Below are 12,645 nucleotides of genomic sequence, written 5' to 3' on the forward strand. Positions count from 1 at the left end.
CTCTAACTCCCTTCTAACTACCACTTCTTCGGTTCAGTGAGATATGCTGGATTCTAAACGGAGAAGCTTCTCTGACGCTTTTTCACAGAGATTTTGAAACTGAAATTTCCAAACCCGTTTCCAACGAAGGCGCCTATGGGCTTCCCCATAGAACTTGCCAACCTGAATTCCTACAGGCTAGATGTGAGAGGCACATTCTGCTGCTTCCTCCCTTAGAGTTAAACTAGCTTCTGAAAGCTCAACCTCCAGGGAGTTTGTTTGGCAGAGATATAGAACACACTTTTCCAAGCCTGTTGGAAGGCATTTGCAGTTTCATTTCGCGTCTAATTTCCCAAACCAAACTGCTTGCAGCTCTAACTCCCTTCTAACTACCACTTCTTCGGTTCAGTGAGATATGCTGGATTCTAAACGGAGAAGCTTCTCTGACGCTTTTTCACAGAGATTTTGAAACTGAAATCTCCCATGCCGTTTCCACCATAGGCAGCAATGGGCTTCCCCATGGAACTTGCCAACCTGAATTCCTACAGGCTAGATGTGAGAGGCACATTCTGCTGCTTCCTCCCTTAGAGTTAAACTTGCTTCTGAAAGCTCAACCTCCGGGGAGTTTGTTTGGCAGAGATATAGAACACACTTTTCCAAGCCTGTTGGAAGGCATTTGCAGTTTCATTTCGCGTCTAATTTCCCAAACCAAACTGCTTGCAGCTCTAACTCCCTTCTAACTACCACTTCTTCGGTTCAGTGAGATATGCTGGATTCTAAACGGAGAAGCTTCTCTGACGCTTTTTCACAGAGATTTTGAAACTGAAATCTCCCATGCCGTTTCCACCATAGGCAGCAATGGGCTTCCCCATAGAACTTGCCAACCTGAATTCCTACAGGCTAGATGTGAGAGGCACATTCTGCTGCTCCCTCCCTAACAGTTAAGCTTGCTTCTGAAAGCTCAACCTCCGGGGACTCTGTTTGGCAGAGATATAGAACACACTTTTCCAAGCCTGTTGGAAGGCCTTTGCAGTGTCATTTCGCATCTAATTTCCCAAACCAAACTGCTTGCAGCTCTAACTCCCTTCTAACTACCACTTCTTCGGTTCAGTGAGATATGCTGGATTCTAAACGGAGAAGCTTCTCTGACGCTTTTTCACAGAGATTTTGAAACTGAAATCTCCCATGCCGTTTCCACCATAGGCAGCAATGGGCTTCCCCATGGAACTTGCCAACCTGAATTCCTACAGGCTAGATGTGAGAGGCACATTCTGCTGCTTCCTCCCTTAGAGTTAAACTTGCTTCTGAAAGCTCAACCTCCGGGGAGTTTGTTTGGCAGAGATATAGAACACACTTTTCCAAGCCTGTTGGAAGGCATTTGCAGTTTCATTTCGCGTCTAATTTCCCAAACCAAACTGCTTGCAGCTCTAACTCCCTTCTAACTACCACTTCTTCGGTTCAGTGAGATATGCTGGATTCTAAACGGAGAAGCTTCTCTGACGCTTTTTCACAGAGATTTTGAAACTGAAATCTCCCATGCCGTTTCCACCATAGGCAGCAATGGGCTTCCCCATAGAACTTGCCAACCTGAATTCCTACAGGCTAGATGTGAGAGGCACATTCTGCTGCTCCCTCCGTAACAGTTAAGCTTGCTTCTGAAAGCTCAACCTCCGGGGACTCTGTTTGGCAGAGATATAGAACACACTTTTCCAAGCCAGTTGCAAGGCCTTTGCAGTGTCATTTCGCATCTAATTTCCCAAACCAAACTGCTTGCAGCTCTAACTCCCTTCTAACTACCACTTCTTCGGTTCAGTGAGATATGCTGGATTCTAAACGGAGAAGCTTCTCTGACGCTTTTTCACAGAGATTTTGAAACTGAAATCTCCCATGCCGTTTCCACCATAGGCAGCAATGGGCTTCCCCATAGAACTTGCCAACCTGAATTCCTAAAGGCTAGATGTGAGAGGCACATTCTGCTGCTTCCTCCCTTAGAGTTAAACTTGCTTCAGAAAGCTCAACCTCCGGGGAGTTTGTTTGGCAGAGATATAGAACACACTTTTCCAAGCCTGTTGGAAGGCATTTGCAGTTTCATTTCGCGTCTAATTTCCCAAACCAAACTGCTTGCAGCTCTAACTGCCTTCTAACTACCACTTCTTCGGTTCAGTGAGATATGCTGGATTCTAAACGGAGAAGCTTCTCTGACGCTTTTTCACAGAGATTTTGAAACTGAAATTTCCAAACCCGTTTCCAACGAAGGCGCCTATGGGCTTCCCCATAGAACTTGCCAACCTGAATTCCTACAGGCTAGATGTGAGAGGCACATTCTGCTGCTTCCTCCCTTAGAGTTAAACTAGCTTCTGAAAGCTCAACCTCCGGGGAGTTTGTTTGGCAGAGATATAGAACACACTTTTCCAAGCCTGTTGGAAGGCATTTGCAGTTTCATTTCGCGTCTAATTTCCCAAACCAAACTGCTTGCAGCTCTAACTCCCTTCTAACTACCACTTCTTCGGTTCAGTGAGATATGCTGGATTCTAAACGGAGAAGCTTCTCTGACGCTTTTTCACAGAGATTTTGAAACTGAAATCTCCCATGCCGTTTCCACCATAGGCAGCAATGGGCTTCCCCATAGAACTTGCCATCCTGAATTCCTAAAGGCTAGATGTGAGAGGCACATTCTGCTGCTTCCTCCCTTAGAATTAAACTTGCTTCAGAAAGCTCAACCTCCGGGGAGTTTGTTTGGCAGAGATATAGAACACACTTTTCCAAGCCTGTTGGAAGGCATTTGCAGTTTCATTTCGCGTCTAATTTCCCAAACCAAACTGCTTGCAGCTCTAACTCCCTTCTAACTACCACTTCTTCGGTTCAGTGAGATATGCTGGATTCTAAACGGAGAAGCTTCTCTGACGCTTTTTCACAGAGATTTTGAAACTGAAATCTCCCATGCCGTTTCCACCATAGGCAGCAATGGGCTTCCCCATAGAACTTGCCAACCTGAATTCCTACAGGCTAGATGTGAGAGGCACATTCTGCTGCTTCCTCCCTTAGAGTTAAACTTGCTTCTGAAAGCTCAACCTCCGGGGAGTTTGTTTGGCAGAGATATAGAACACACTTTTCCAAGCCTGTTGGAAGGCATTTGCAGTTTCATTTCGCGTCTAATTTCCCAAAGCAAACTGCTTGCAGCTCTAACTCCCATCTAACTACCACTTCTTCGGTTCAGTGAGATATGCTGGATTCTAAACGGAGAAGCTTCTCTGACGCTTTTTCACAGAGATTTTGAAACTGAAATTTCCAAACCCGTTTCCAACGAAGGCGCCAATGGGCTTCCCCATAGAACTTGCCAACCTGAATTCCTACAGGCTAGATGTGAGAGGCACATTCTGCTGCTTCCTCCCTTAGAGTTAAACTAGCTTCTGAAAGCTCAACCTCCGGGGAGTTTGTTTGGCAGAGATATAGAACACACTTTTCCAAGCCTGTTGGAAGGCATTTGCAGTTTCATTTCGCGTCTAATTTCCCAAACCAAACTGCTTGCAGCTCTAACTGCCTTCTAACTACCACTTCTTCGGTTCAGTGAGATATGCTGGATTCTAAACGGAGAAGCTTCTCTGACGCTTTTTCACAGAGATTTTGAAACTGAAATTTCCAAACCCGTTTCCAACGAAGGCGCCAATGGGCTTCCCCATAGAACTTGCCAACCTGAATTCCTACAAGCTAGATGTGAGAGGCACATTCTGCTGCTCCCTCCCTAACAGTTAAGCTTGCTTCTGAAAGCTCAACCTCCGGGGACTCTGTTTGGCAGAGATATAGAACACACTTTTCCAAGCCTGTTGCAAGGCCTTTGCAGTGTCATTTCGCATCTAATTTCCCAAACCAAACTGCTTGCAGCTCTAACTCCCTTCTAACTACCACTTCTTCGGTTCAGTGAGATATGCTGGATTCTAAACGGAGAAGCTTCTCTGACGCTTTTTCACAGAGATTTTGAAACTGAAATCTCCCATGTCGTTTCCACCATAGGCAGCAATGGGCTTCCCCATAGAACTTGCCAACCTGAATTCCTAAAGGCTAGATGTGAGAGGCACTTTCTGCTGCTTCCTCCCTTAGAGTTAAACTTGCTTCAGAAAGCTCAACCTCCGGGGAGTTTGTTTGGCAGAGATATAGAACACACTTTTCCAAGCCTGTTGGAAGGCATTTGCAGTTTCATTTCGCGTCTAATTTCCCAAACCAAACTGCTTGCAGCTCTAACTCCCTTCTAACTACCACTTCTTCGGTTCAGTGAGATATGCTGGATTCTAAACGGAGAAGCTTCTCTGACGCTTTTTCACAGAGATTTTGAAACTGAAATTTCCAAACGCGTTTCCAACGAAGGCGCCTATGGGCTTCCCCATAGAACTTGCCAACCTGAATTCCTACAGGCTAGATGTGAGAGGCACATTCTGCTGCTTCCTCCCTTAGAGTTAAACTAGCTTCTGAAAGCTCAACCTCCAGGGAGTTTGTTTGGCAGAGATATAGAACACACTTTTCCAAGCCTGTTGGAAGCCATTTGCAGTTTCATTTCGCGTCTAATTTCCCAAACCAAACTGCTTGCAGCTCTAACTCCCTTCTAACTACCACTTCTTCGGTTCAGTGAGATATGCTGGATTCTAAACGGAGAAGCTTCTCTGACGCTTTTTCACAGAGATTTTGAAACTGAAATCTCCCATGCCGTTTCCACCATAGGCAGCAATGGGCTTCCCCATAGAACTTGCCAACCTGAATTCCTACAGGCTAGATGTGAGAGGCACATTCTGCTGCTTCCTCCCTTAGAGTTAAACTTGCTTCTGAAAGCTCAACCTCCGGGGAGTTTGTTTGGCAGAGATATAGAACACAATTTTCCAAGCCTGTTGGAAGGCATTTGCAGTTTCATTTCGCGTCTAATTTCCCAAACCAAACTGCTTGCAGCTCTAACTCCCTTCTAACTACCACTTCTTCGGTTCAGTGAGATATGCTGGATTCTAAACGGAGAAGCTTCTCTGACGCTTTTTCACAGAGATTTTGAAACTGAAATCTCCCATGCCGTTTCCACCATAGGCAGCAATGGGCTTCCCCATAGAACTTGCCAACCTGAATTCCTACAGGCTAGATGTGAGAGGCACATTCTGCTGCTTCCTCCCTAACAGTTAAGCTTGCTTCTGAAAGCTCAACCTCCGGGGACTCTGTTTGGCAGAGATATAGAACACACTTTTCCAAGCCTGTTGGAAGGCCTTTGCAGTGTCATTTCGCATCTAATTTCCCAAACCAAACTGCTTGCAGCTCTAACTCCCTTCTAACTACCACTTCTTCGGTTCAGTGAGATATGCTGGATTCTAAACGGAGAAGCTTCTCTGACGCTTTTTCACAGAGATTTTGAAACTGAAATCTCCCATGCCGTTTCCACCATAGGCAGCAATGGGCTTCCCCATGGAACTTGCCAACCTGAATTCCTACAGGCTAGATGTGAGAGGCACATTCTGCTGCTTCCTCCCTTAGAGTTAAACTAGCTTCTGAAAGCTCAACCTCCGGGGAGTTTGTTTGGCAGAGATATAGAACACACTTTTCCAAGCCTGTTGGAAGGCATTTGCAGTTTCATTTCGCGTCTAATTTCCCAAACCAAACTGCTTGCAGCTCTAACTCCCTTCTAACTACCACTTCTTCGGTTCAGTGAGATATGCTGGATTCTAAACGGAGAAGCTTCTCTGACGCTTTTTCACAGAGATTTTGAAACTGAAATCTCCCATGCCGTTTCCACCATAGGCAGCAATGGGCTTCCCCATAGAACTTGCCATCCTGAATTCCTAAAGGCTAGATGTGAGAGGCACATTCTGCTGCTTCCTCCCTTAGAGTTAAACTTGCTTCAGAAAGCTCAACCTCCGGGGAGTTTGTTTGGCAGAGATATAGAACACACTTTTCCAAGCCTGTTGGAAGGCATTTGCAGTTTCATTTCGCGTCTAATTTCCCAAACCAAACTGCTTGCAGCTCTAACTCCCTTCTAACTACCACTTCTTCGGTTCAGTGAGATATGCTGGATTCTAAACGGAGAAGCTTCTCTGACGCTTTTTCACAGAGATTTTGAAACTGAAATCTCCCATGCCGTTTCCACCATAGGCAGCAATGGGCTTCCCCATAGAACTTGCCAACCTGAATTCCTACAGGCTAGATGTGAGAGGCACATTCTGCTGCTTCCTCCCTTAGAGTTAAACTTGCTTCTGAAAGCTCAACCTCCGGGGAGTTTGTTTGGCAGAGATATAGAACACACTTTTCCAAGCCTGTTGGAAGGCATTTGCAGTTTCATTTCGCGTCTAATTTCCCAAAGCAAACTGCTTGCAGCTCTAACTCCCATCTAACTACCACTTCTTCGGTTCAGTGAGATATGCTGGATTCTAAACGGAGAAGCTTCTCTGACGCTTTTTCACAGAGATTTTGAAACTGAAATTTCCAAACCCGTTTCCAACGAAGGCGCCAATGGGCTTCCCCATAGAACTTGCCAACCTGAATTCCTACAGGCTAGATGTGAGAGGCACATTCTGCTGCTTCCTCCCTTAGAGTTAAACTAGCTTCTGAAAGCTCAACCTCCGGGGAGTTTGTTTGGCAGAGATATAGAACACACTTTTCCAAGCCTGTTGGAAGGCATTTGCAGTTTCATTTCGCGTCTAATTTCCCAAACCAAACTGCTTGCAGCTCTAACTGCCTTCTAACTACCACTTCTTCGGTTCAGTGAGATATGCTGGATTCTAAACGGAGAAGCTTCTCTGACGCTTTTTCACAGAGATTTTGAAACTGAAATTTCCAAACCCGTTTCCAACGAAGGCGCCAATGGGCTTCCCCATAGAACTTGCCAACCTGAATTCCTACAAGCTAGATGTGAGAGGCACATTCTGCTGCTCCCTCCCTAACAGTTAAGCTTGCTTCTGAAAGCTCAACCTCCGGGGAGTCTGTTTGGCAGAGATATAGAACACACTTTTCCAAGCCTGTTGCAAGGCCTTTGCAGTGTCATTTCGCATCTAATTTCCCAAACCAAACTGCTTGCAGCTCTAACTCCCTTCTAACTACCACTTCTTCGGTTCAGTGAGATATGCTGGATTCTAAACGGAGAAGCTTCTCTGACGCTTTTTCACAGAGATTTTGAAACTGAAATCTCCCATGCCGTTTCCACCATAGGCAGCAATGGGCTTCCCCATAGAACTTGCCAACCTGAATTCCTAAAGGCTAGATGTGAGAGGCACTTTCTGCTGCTTCCTCCCTTAGAGTTAAACTTGCTTCAGAAAGCTCAACCTCCGGGGAGTTTGTTTGGCAGAGATATAGAACACACTTTTCCAAGCCTGTTGGAAGGCATTTGCAGTTTCATTTCGCGTCTAATTTCCCAAACCAAACTGCTTGCAGCTCTAACTCCCTTCTAACTACCACTTCTTCGGTTCAGTGAGATATGCTGGATTCTAAACGGAGAAGCTTCTCTGACGCTTTTTCACAGAGATTTTGAAACTGAAATTTCCAAACGCGTTTCCAACGAAGGCGCCTATGGGCTTCCCCATAGAACTTGCCAACCTGAATTCCTACAGGCTAGATGTGAGAGGCACATTCTGCTGCTTCCTCCCTAACAGTTAAGCTTGCTTCTGAAAGCTCAACCTCCGGGGACTCTGTTTGGCAGAGATATAGAACACACTTTTCCAAGCCTGTTGGAAGGCATTTGCAGTTTCATTTCGCGTCTAATTTCCCAAACCAAACTGCTTGCAGCTCTAACTCCCTTCTAACTACCACTTCTTCGGTTCAGTGAGATATGCTGGATTCTAAACGGAGAAGCTTCTCTGACGCTTTTTCACAGAGATTTTGAAACTGAAATCTCCCATGCCGTTTCCACCATAGGCAGCAATGGGCTTCCCCATAGAACTTGCCAACCTGAATTCCTACAGGCTAGATGTGAGAGGCACATTCTGCTGCTTCCTCCCTAACAGTTAAGCTTGCTTCTGAAAGCTCAACCTCCGGGGACTCTGTTTGGCAGAGATATAGAACACACTTTTCCAAGCCTGTTGGAAGGCATTTGCAGTTTCATTTCGCGTCTAATTTCCCAAACCAAACTGCTTGCAGCTCTAACTCCCTTCTAACTACCACTTCTTCGGTTCAGTGAGATATGCTGGATTCTAAACGGAGAAGCTTCTCTGACGCTTTTTCACAGAGATTTTGAAACTGAAATCTCCCATGCCGTTTCCACCATAGGCAGCAATGGGCTTCCCCATAGAACTTGCCAACCTGAATTCCTACAGGCTAGATGTGAGAGGCACATTCTGCTGCTTCCTCCCTTAGAGTTAAACTTGCTTCTGAAAGCTCAACCTCCGGGGAGTTTGTTTGGCAGAGATATAGAACACACTTTTCCAAGCCTGTTGGAAGGCATTTGCAGTTTCATTTCGCGTCTAATTTCCCAAAGCAAACTGCTTGCAGCTCTAACTCCCATCTAACTACCACTTCTTCGGTTCAGTGAGATATGCTGGATTCTAAACGGAGAAGCTTCTCTGACGCTTTTTCACAGAGATTTTGAAACTGAAATTTCCAAACCCGTTTCCAACGAAGGCGCCAATGGGCTTCCCCATAGAACTTGCCAACCTGAATTCCTACAGGCTAGATGTGAGAGGCACATTCTGCTGCTTCCTCCCTTAGAGTTAAACTAGCTTCTGAAAGCTCAACCTCCGGGGAGTTTGTTTGGCAGAGATATAGAACACACTTTTCCAAGCCTGTTGGAAGGCATTTGCAGTTTCATTTCGCGTCTAATTTCCCAAACCAAACTGCTTGCAGCTCTAACTGCCTTCTAACTACCACTTCTTCGGTTCAGTGAGATATGCTGGATTCTAAACGGAGAAGCTTCTCTGACGCTTTTTCACAGAGATTTTGAAACTGAAATTTCCAAACCCGTTTCCAACGAAGGCGCCAATGGGCTTCCCCATAGAACTTGCCAACCTGAATTCCTACAAGCTAGATGTGAGAGGCACATTCTGCTGCTCCCTCCCTAACAGTTAAGCTTGCTTCTGAAAGCTCAACCTCCGGGGACTCTGTTTGGCAGAGATATAGAACACACTTTTCCAAGCCTGTTGCAAGGCCTTTGCAGTGTCATTTCGCATCTAATTTCCCAAACCAAACTGCTTGCAGCTCTAACTCCCTTCTAACTACCACTTCTTCGGTTCAGTGAGATATGCTGGATTCTAAACGGAGAAGCTTCTCTGACGCTTTTTCACAGAGATTTTGAAACTGAAATCTCCCATGTCGTTTCCACCATAGGCAGCAATGGGCTTCCTCATAGAACTTGCCAACCTGAATTCCTAAAGGCTAGATGTGAGAGGCACTTTCTGCTGCTTCCTCCCTTAGAGTTAAACTTGCTTCAGAAAGCTCAACCTCCGGGGAGTTTGTTTGGCAGAGATATAGAACACACTTTTCCAAGCCTGTTGGAAGGCATTTGCAGTTTCATTTCGCGTCTAATTTCCCAAACCAAACTGCTTGCAGCTCTAACTCCCTTCTAACTACCACTTCTTCGGTTCAGTGAGATATGCTGGATTCTAAACGGAGAAGCTTCTCTGACGCTTTTTCACAGAGATTTTGAAACTGAAATTTCCAAACGCGTTTCCAACGAAGGCGCCTATGGGCTTCCCCATAGAACTTGCCAACCTGAATTCCTACAGGCTAGATGTGAGAGGCACATTCTGCTGCTTCCTCCCTTAGAGTTAAACTAGCTTCTGAAAGCTCAACCTCCAGGGAGTTTGTTTGGCAGAGATATAGAACACACTTTTCCAAGCCTGTTGGAAGCCATTTGCAGTTTCATTTCGCGTCTAATTTCCCAAACCAAACTGCTTGCAGCTCTAACTCCCTTCTAACTACCACTTCTTCGGTTCAGTGAGATATGCTGGATTCTAAACGGAGAAGCTTCTCTGACGCTTTTTCACAGAGATTTTGAAACTGAAATCTCCCATGCCGTTTCCACCATAGGCAGCAATGGGCTTCCCCATAGAACTTGCCAACCTGAATTCCTACAGGCTAGATGTGAGAGGCACATTCTGCTGCTTCCTCCCTTAGAGTTAAACTTGCTTCTGAAAGCTCAACCTCCGGGGAGTTTGTTTGGCAGAGATATAGAACACAATTTTCCAAGCCTGTTGGAAGGCATTTGCAGTTTCATTTCGCGTCTAATTTCCCAAACCAAACTGCTTGCAGCTCTAACTCCCTTCTAACTACCACTTCTTCGGTTCAGTGAGATATGCTGGATTCTAAACGGAGAAGCTTCTCTGACGCTTTTTCACAGAGATTTTGAAACTGAAATCTCCCATGCCGTTTCCACCATAGGCAGCAATGGGCTTCCCCATAGAACTTGCCAACCTGAATTCCTACAGGCTAGATGTGAGAGGCACATTCTGCTGCTTCCTCCCTAACAGTTAAGCTTGCTTCTGAAAGCTCAACCTCCGGGGACTCTGTTTGGCAGAGATATAGAACACACTTTTCCAAGCCTGTTGGAAGGCCTTTGCAGTGTCATTTCGCATCTAATTTCCCAAACCAAACTGCTTGCAGCTCTAACTCCCTTCTAACTACCACTTCTTCGGTTCAGTGAGATATGCTGGATTCTAAACGGAGAAGCTTCTCTGACGCTTTTTCACAGAGATTTTGAAACTGAAATCTCCCATGCCGTTTCCACCATAGGCAGCAATGGGCTTCCCCATGGAACTTGCCAACCTGAATTCCTACAGGCTAGATGTGAGAGGCACATTCTGCTGCTTCCTCCCTTAGAGTTAAACTAGCTTCTGAAAGCTCAACCTCCGGGGAGTTTGTTTGGCAGAGATATAGAACACACTTTTCCAAGCCTGTTGGAAGGCATTTGCAGTTTCATTTCGCGTCTAATTTCCCAAACCAAACTGCTTGCAGCTCTAACTCCCTTCTAACTACCACTTCTTCGGTTCAGTGAGATATGCTGGATTCTAAACGGAGAAGCTTCTCTGACGCTTTTTCACAGAGATTTTGAAACTGAAATCTCCCATGCCGTTTCCACCATAGGCAGCAATGGGCTTCCCCATAGAACTTGCCATCCTGAATTCCTAAAGGCTAGATGTGAGAGGCACATTCTGCTGCTTCCTCCCTTAGAGGTAAACTTGCTTCAGAAAGCTCAACCTCCGGGGAGTTTGTTTGGCAGAGATATAGAACACACTTTTCCAAGCCTGTTGGAAGGCATTTGCAGTTTCATTTCGCGTCTAATTTCCCAAAGCAAACTGCTTGCAGCTCTAACTCCCATCTAACTACCACTTCTTCGGTTCAGTGAGATATGCTGGATTCTAAACGGAGAAGCTTCTCTGACGCTTTTTCACAGAGATTTTGAAACTGAAATTTCCAAACCCGTTTCCAACGAAGGCGCCAATGGGCTTCCCCATAGAACTTGCCAACCTGAATTCCTACAGGCTAGATGTGAGAGGCACATTCTGCTGCTTCCTCCCTTAGAGTTAAACTAGCTTCTGAAAGCTCAACCTCCGGGGAGTTTGTTTGGCAGAGATATAGAACACACTTTTCCAAGCCTGTTGGAAGGCATTTGCAGTTTCATTTCGCGTCTAATTTCCCAAACCAAACTGCTTGCAGCTCTAACTGCCTTCTAACTACCACTTCTTCGGTTCAGTGAGATATGCTGGATTCTAAACGGAGAAGCTTCTCTGACGCTTTTTCACAGAGATTTTGAAACTGAAATTTCCAAACCCGTTTCCAACGAAGGCGCCAATGGGCTTCCCCATAGAACTTGCCAACCTGAATTCCTACAAGCTAGATGTGAGAGGCACATTCTGCTGCTCCCTCCCTAACAGTTAAGCTTGCTTCTGAAAGCTCAACCTCCGGGGACTCTGTTTGGCAGAGATATAGAACACACTTTTCCAAGCCTGTTGCAAGGCCTTTGCAGTGTCATTTCGCATCTAATTTCCCAAACCAAACTGCTTGCAGCTCTAACTCCCTTCTAACTACCACTTCTTCGGTTCAGTGAGATATGCTGGATTCTAAACGGAGAAGCTTCTCTGACGCTTTTTCACAGAGATTTTGAAACTGAAATCTCCCATGTCGTTTCCACCATAGGCAGCAATGGGCTTCCCCATAGAACTTGCCAACCTGAATTCCTAAAGGCTAGATGTGAGAGGCACTTTCTGCTGCTTCCTCCCTTAGAGTTAAACTTGCTTCAGAAAGCTCAACCTCCGGGGAGTTTGTTTGGCAGAGATATAGAACACACTTTTCCAAGCCTGTTGGAAGGCATTTGCAGTTTCATTTCGCGTCTAATTTCCCAAACCAAACTGCTTGCAGCTCTAACTCCCTTCTAACTACCACTTCTTCGGTTCAGTGAGATATGCTGGATTCTAAACGGAGAAGCTTCTCTGACGCTTTTTCACAGAGATTTTGAAACTGAAATTTCCAAACGCGTTTCCAACGAAGGCGCCTATGGGCTTCCCCATAGAACTTGCCAACCTGAATTCCTACAGGCTAGATGTGAGAGGCACATTCTGCTGCTTCCTCCCTTAGAGTTAAACTAGCTTCTGAAAGCTCAACCTCCAGGGAGTTTGTTTGGCAGAGATATAGAACACACTTTTCCAAGCCTGTTGGAAGCCATTTGCAGTTTCATTTCGCGTCTAATTTCCCAAACCAAACTGCTTGCAGCTCTAACTC

The sequence above is a fragment of the Cynocephalus volans genome, chromosome 17 (assembly GCF_027409185.1).
Source record: "Cynocephalus volans isolate mCynVol1 chromosome 17, mCynVol1.pri, whole genome shotgun sequence".
Taxonomy (NCBI): domain Eukaryota; kingdom Metazoa; phylum Chordata; class Mammalia; order Dermoptera; family Cynocephalidae; genus Cynocephalus; species Cynocephalus volans.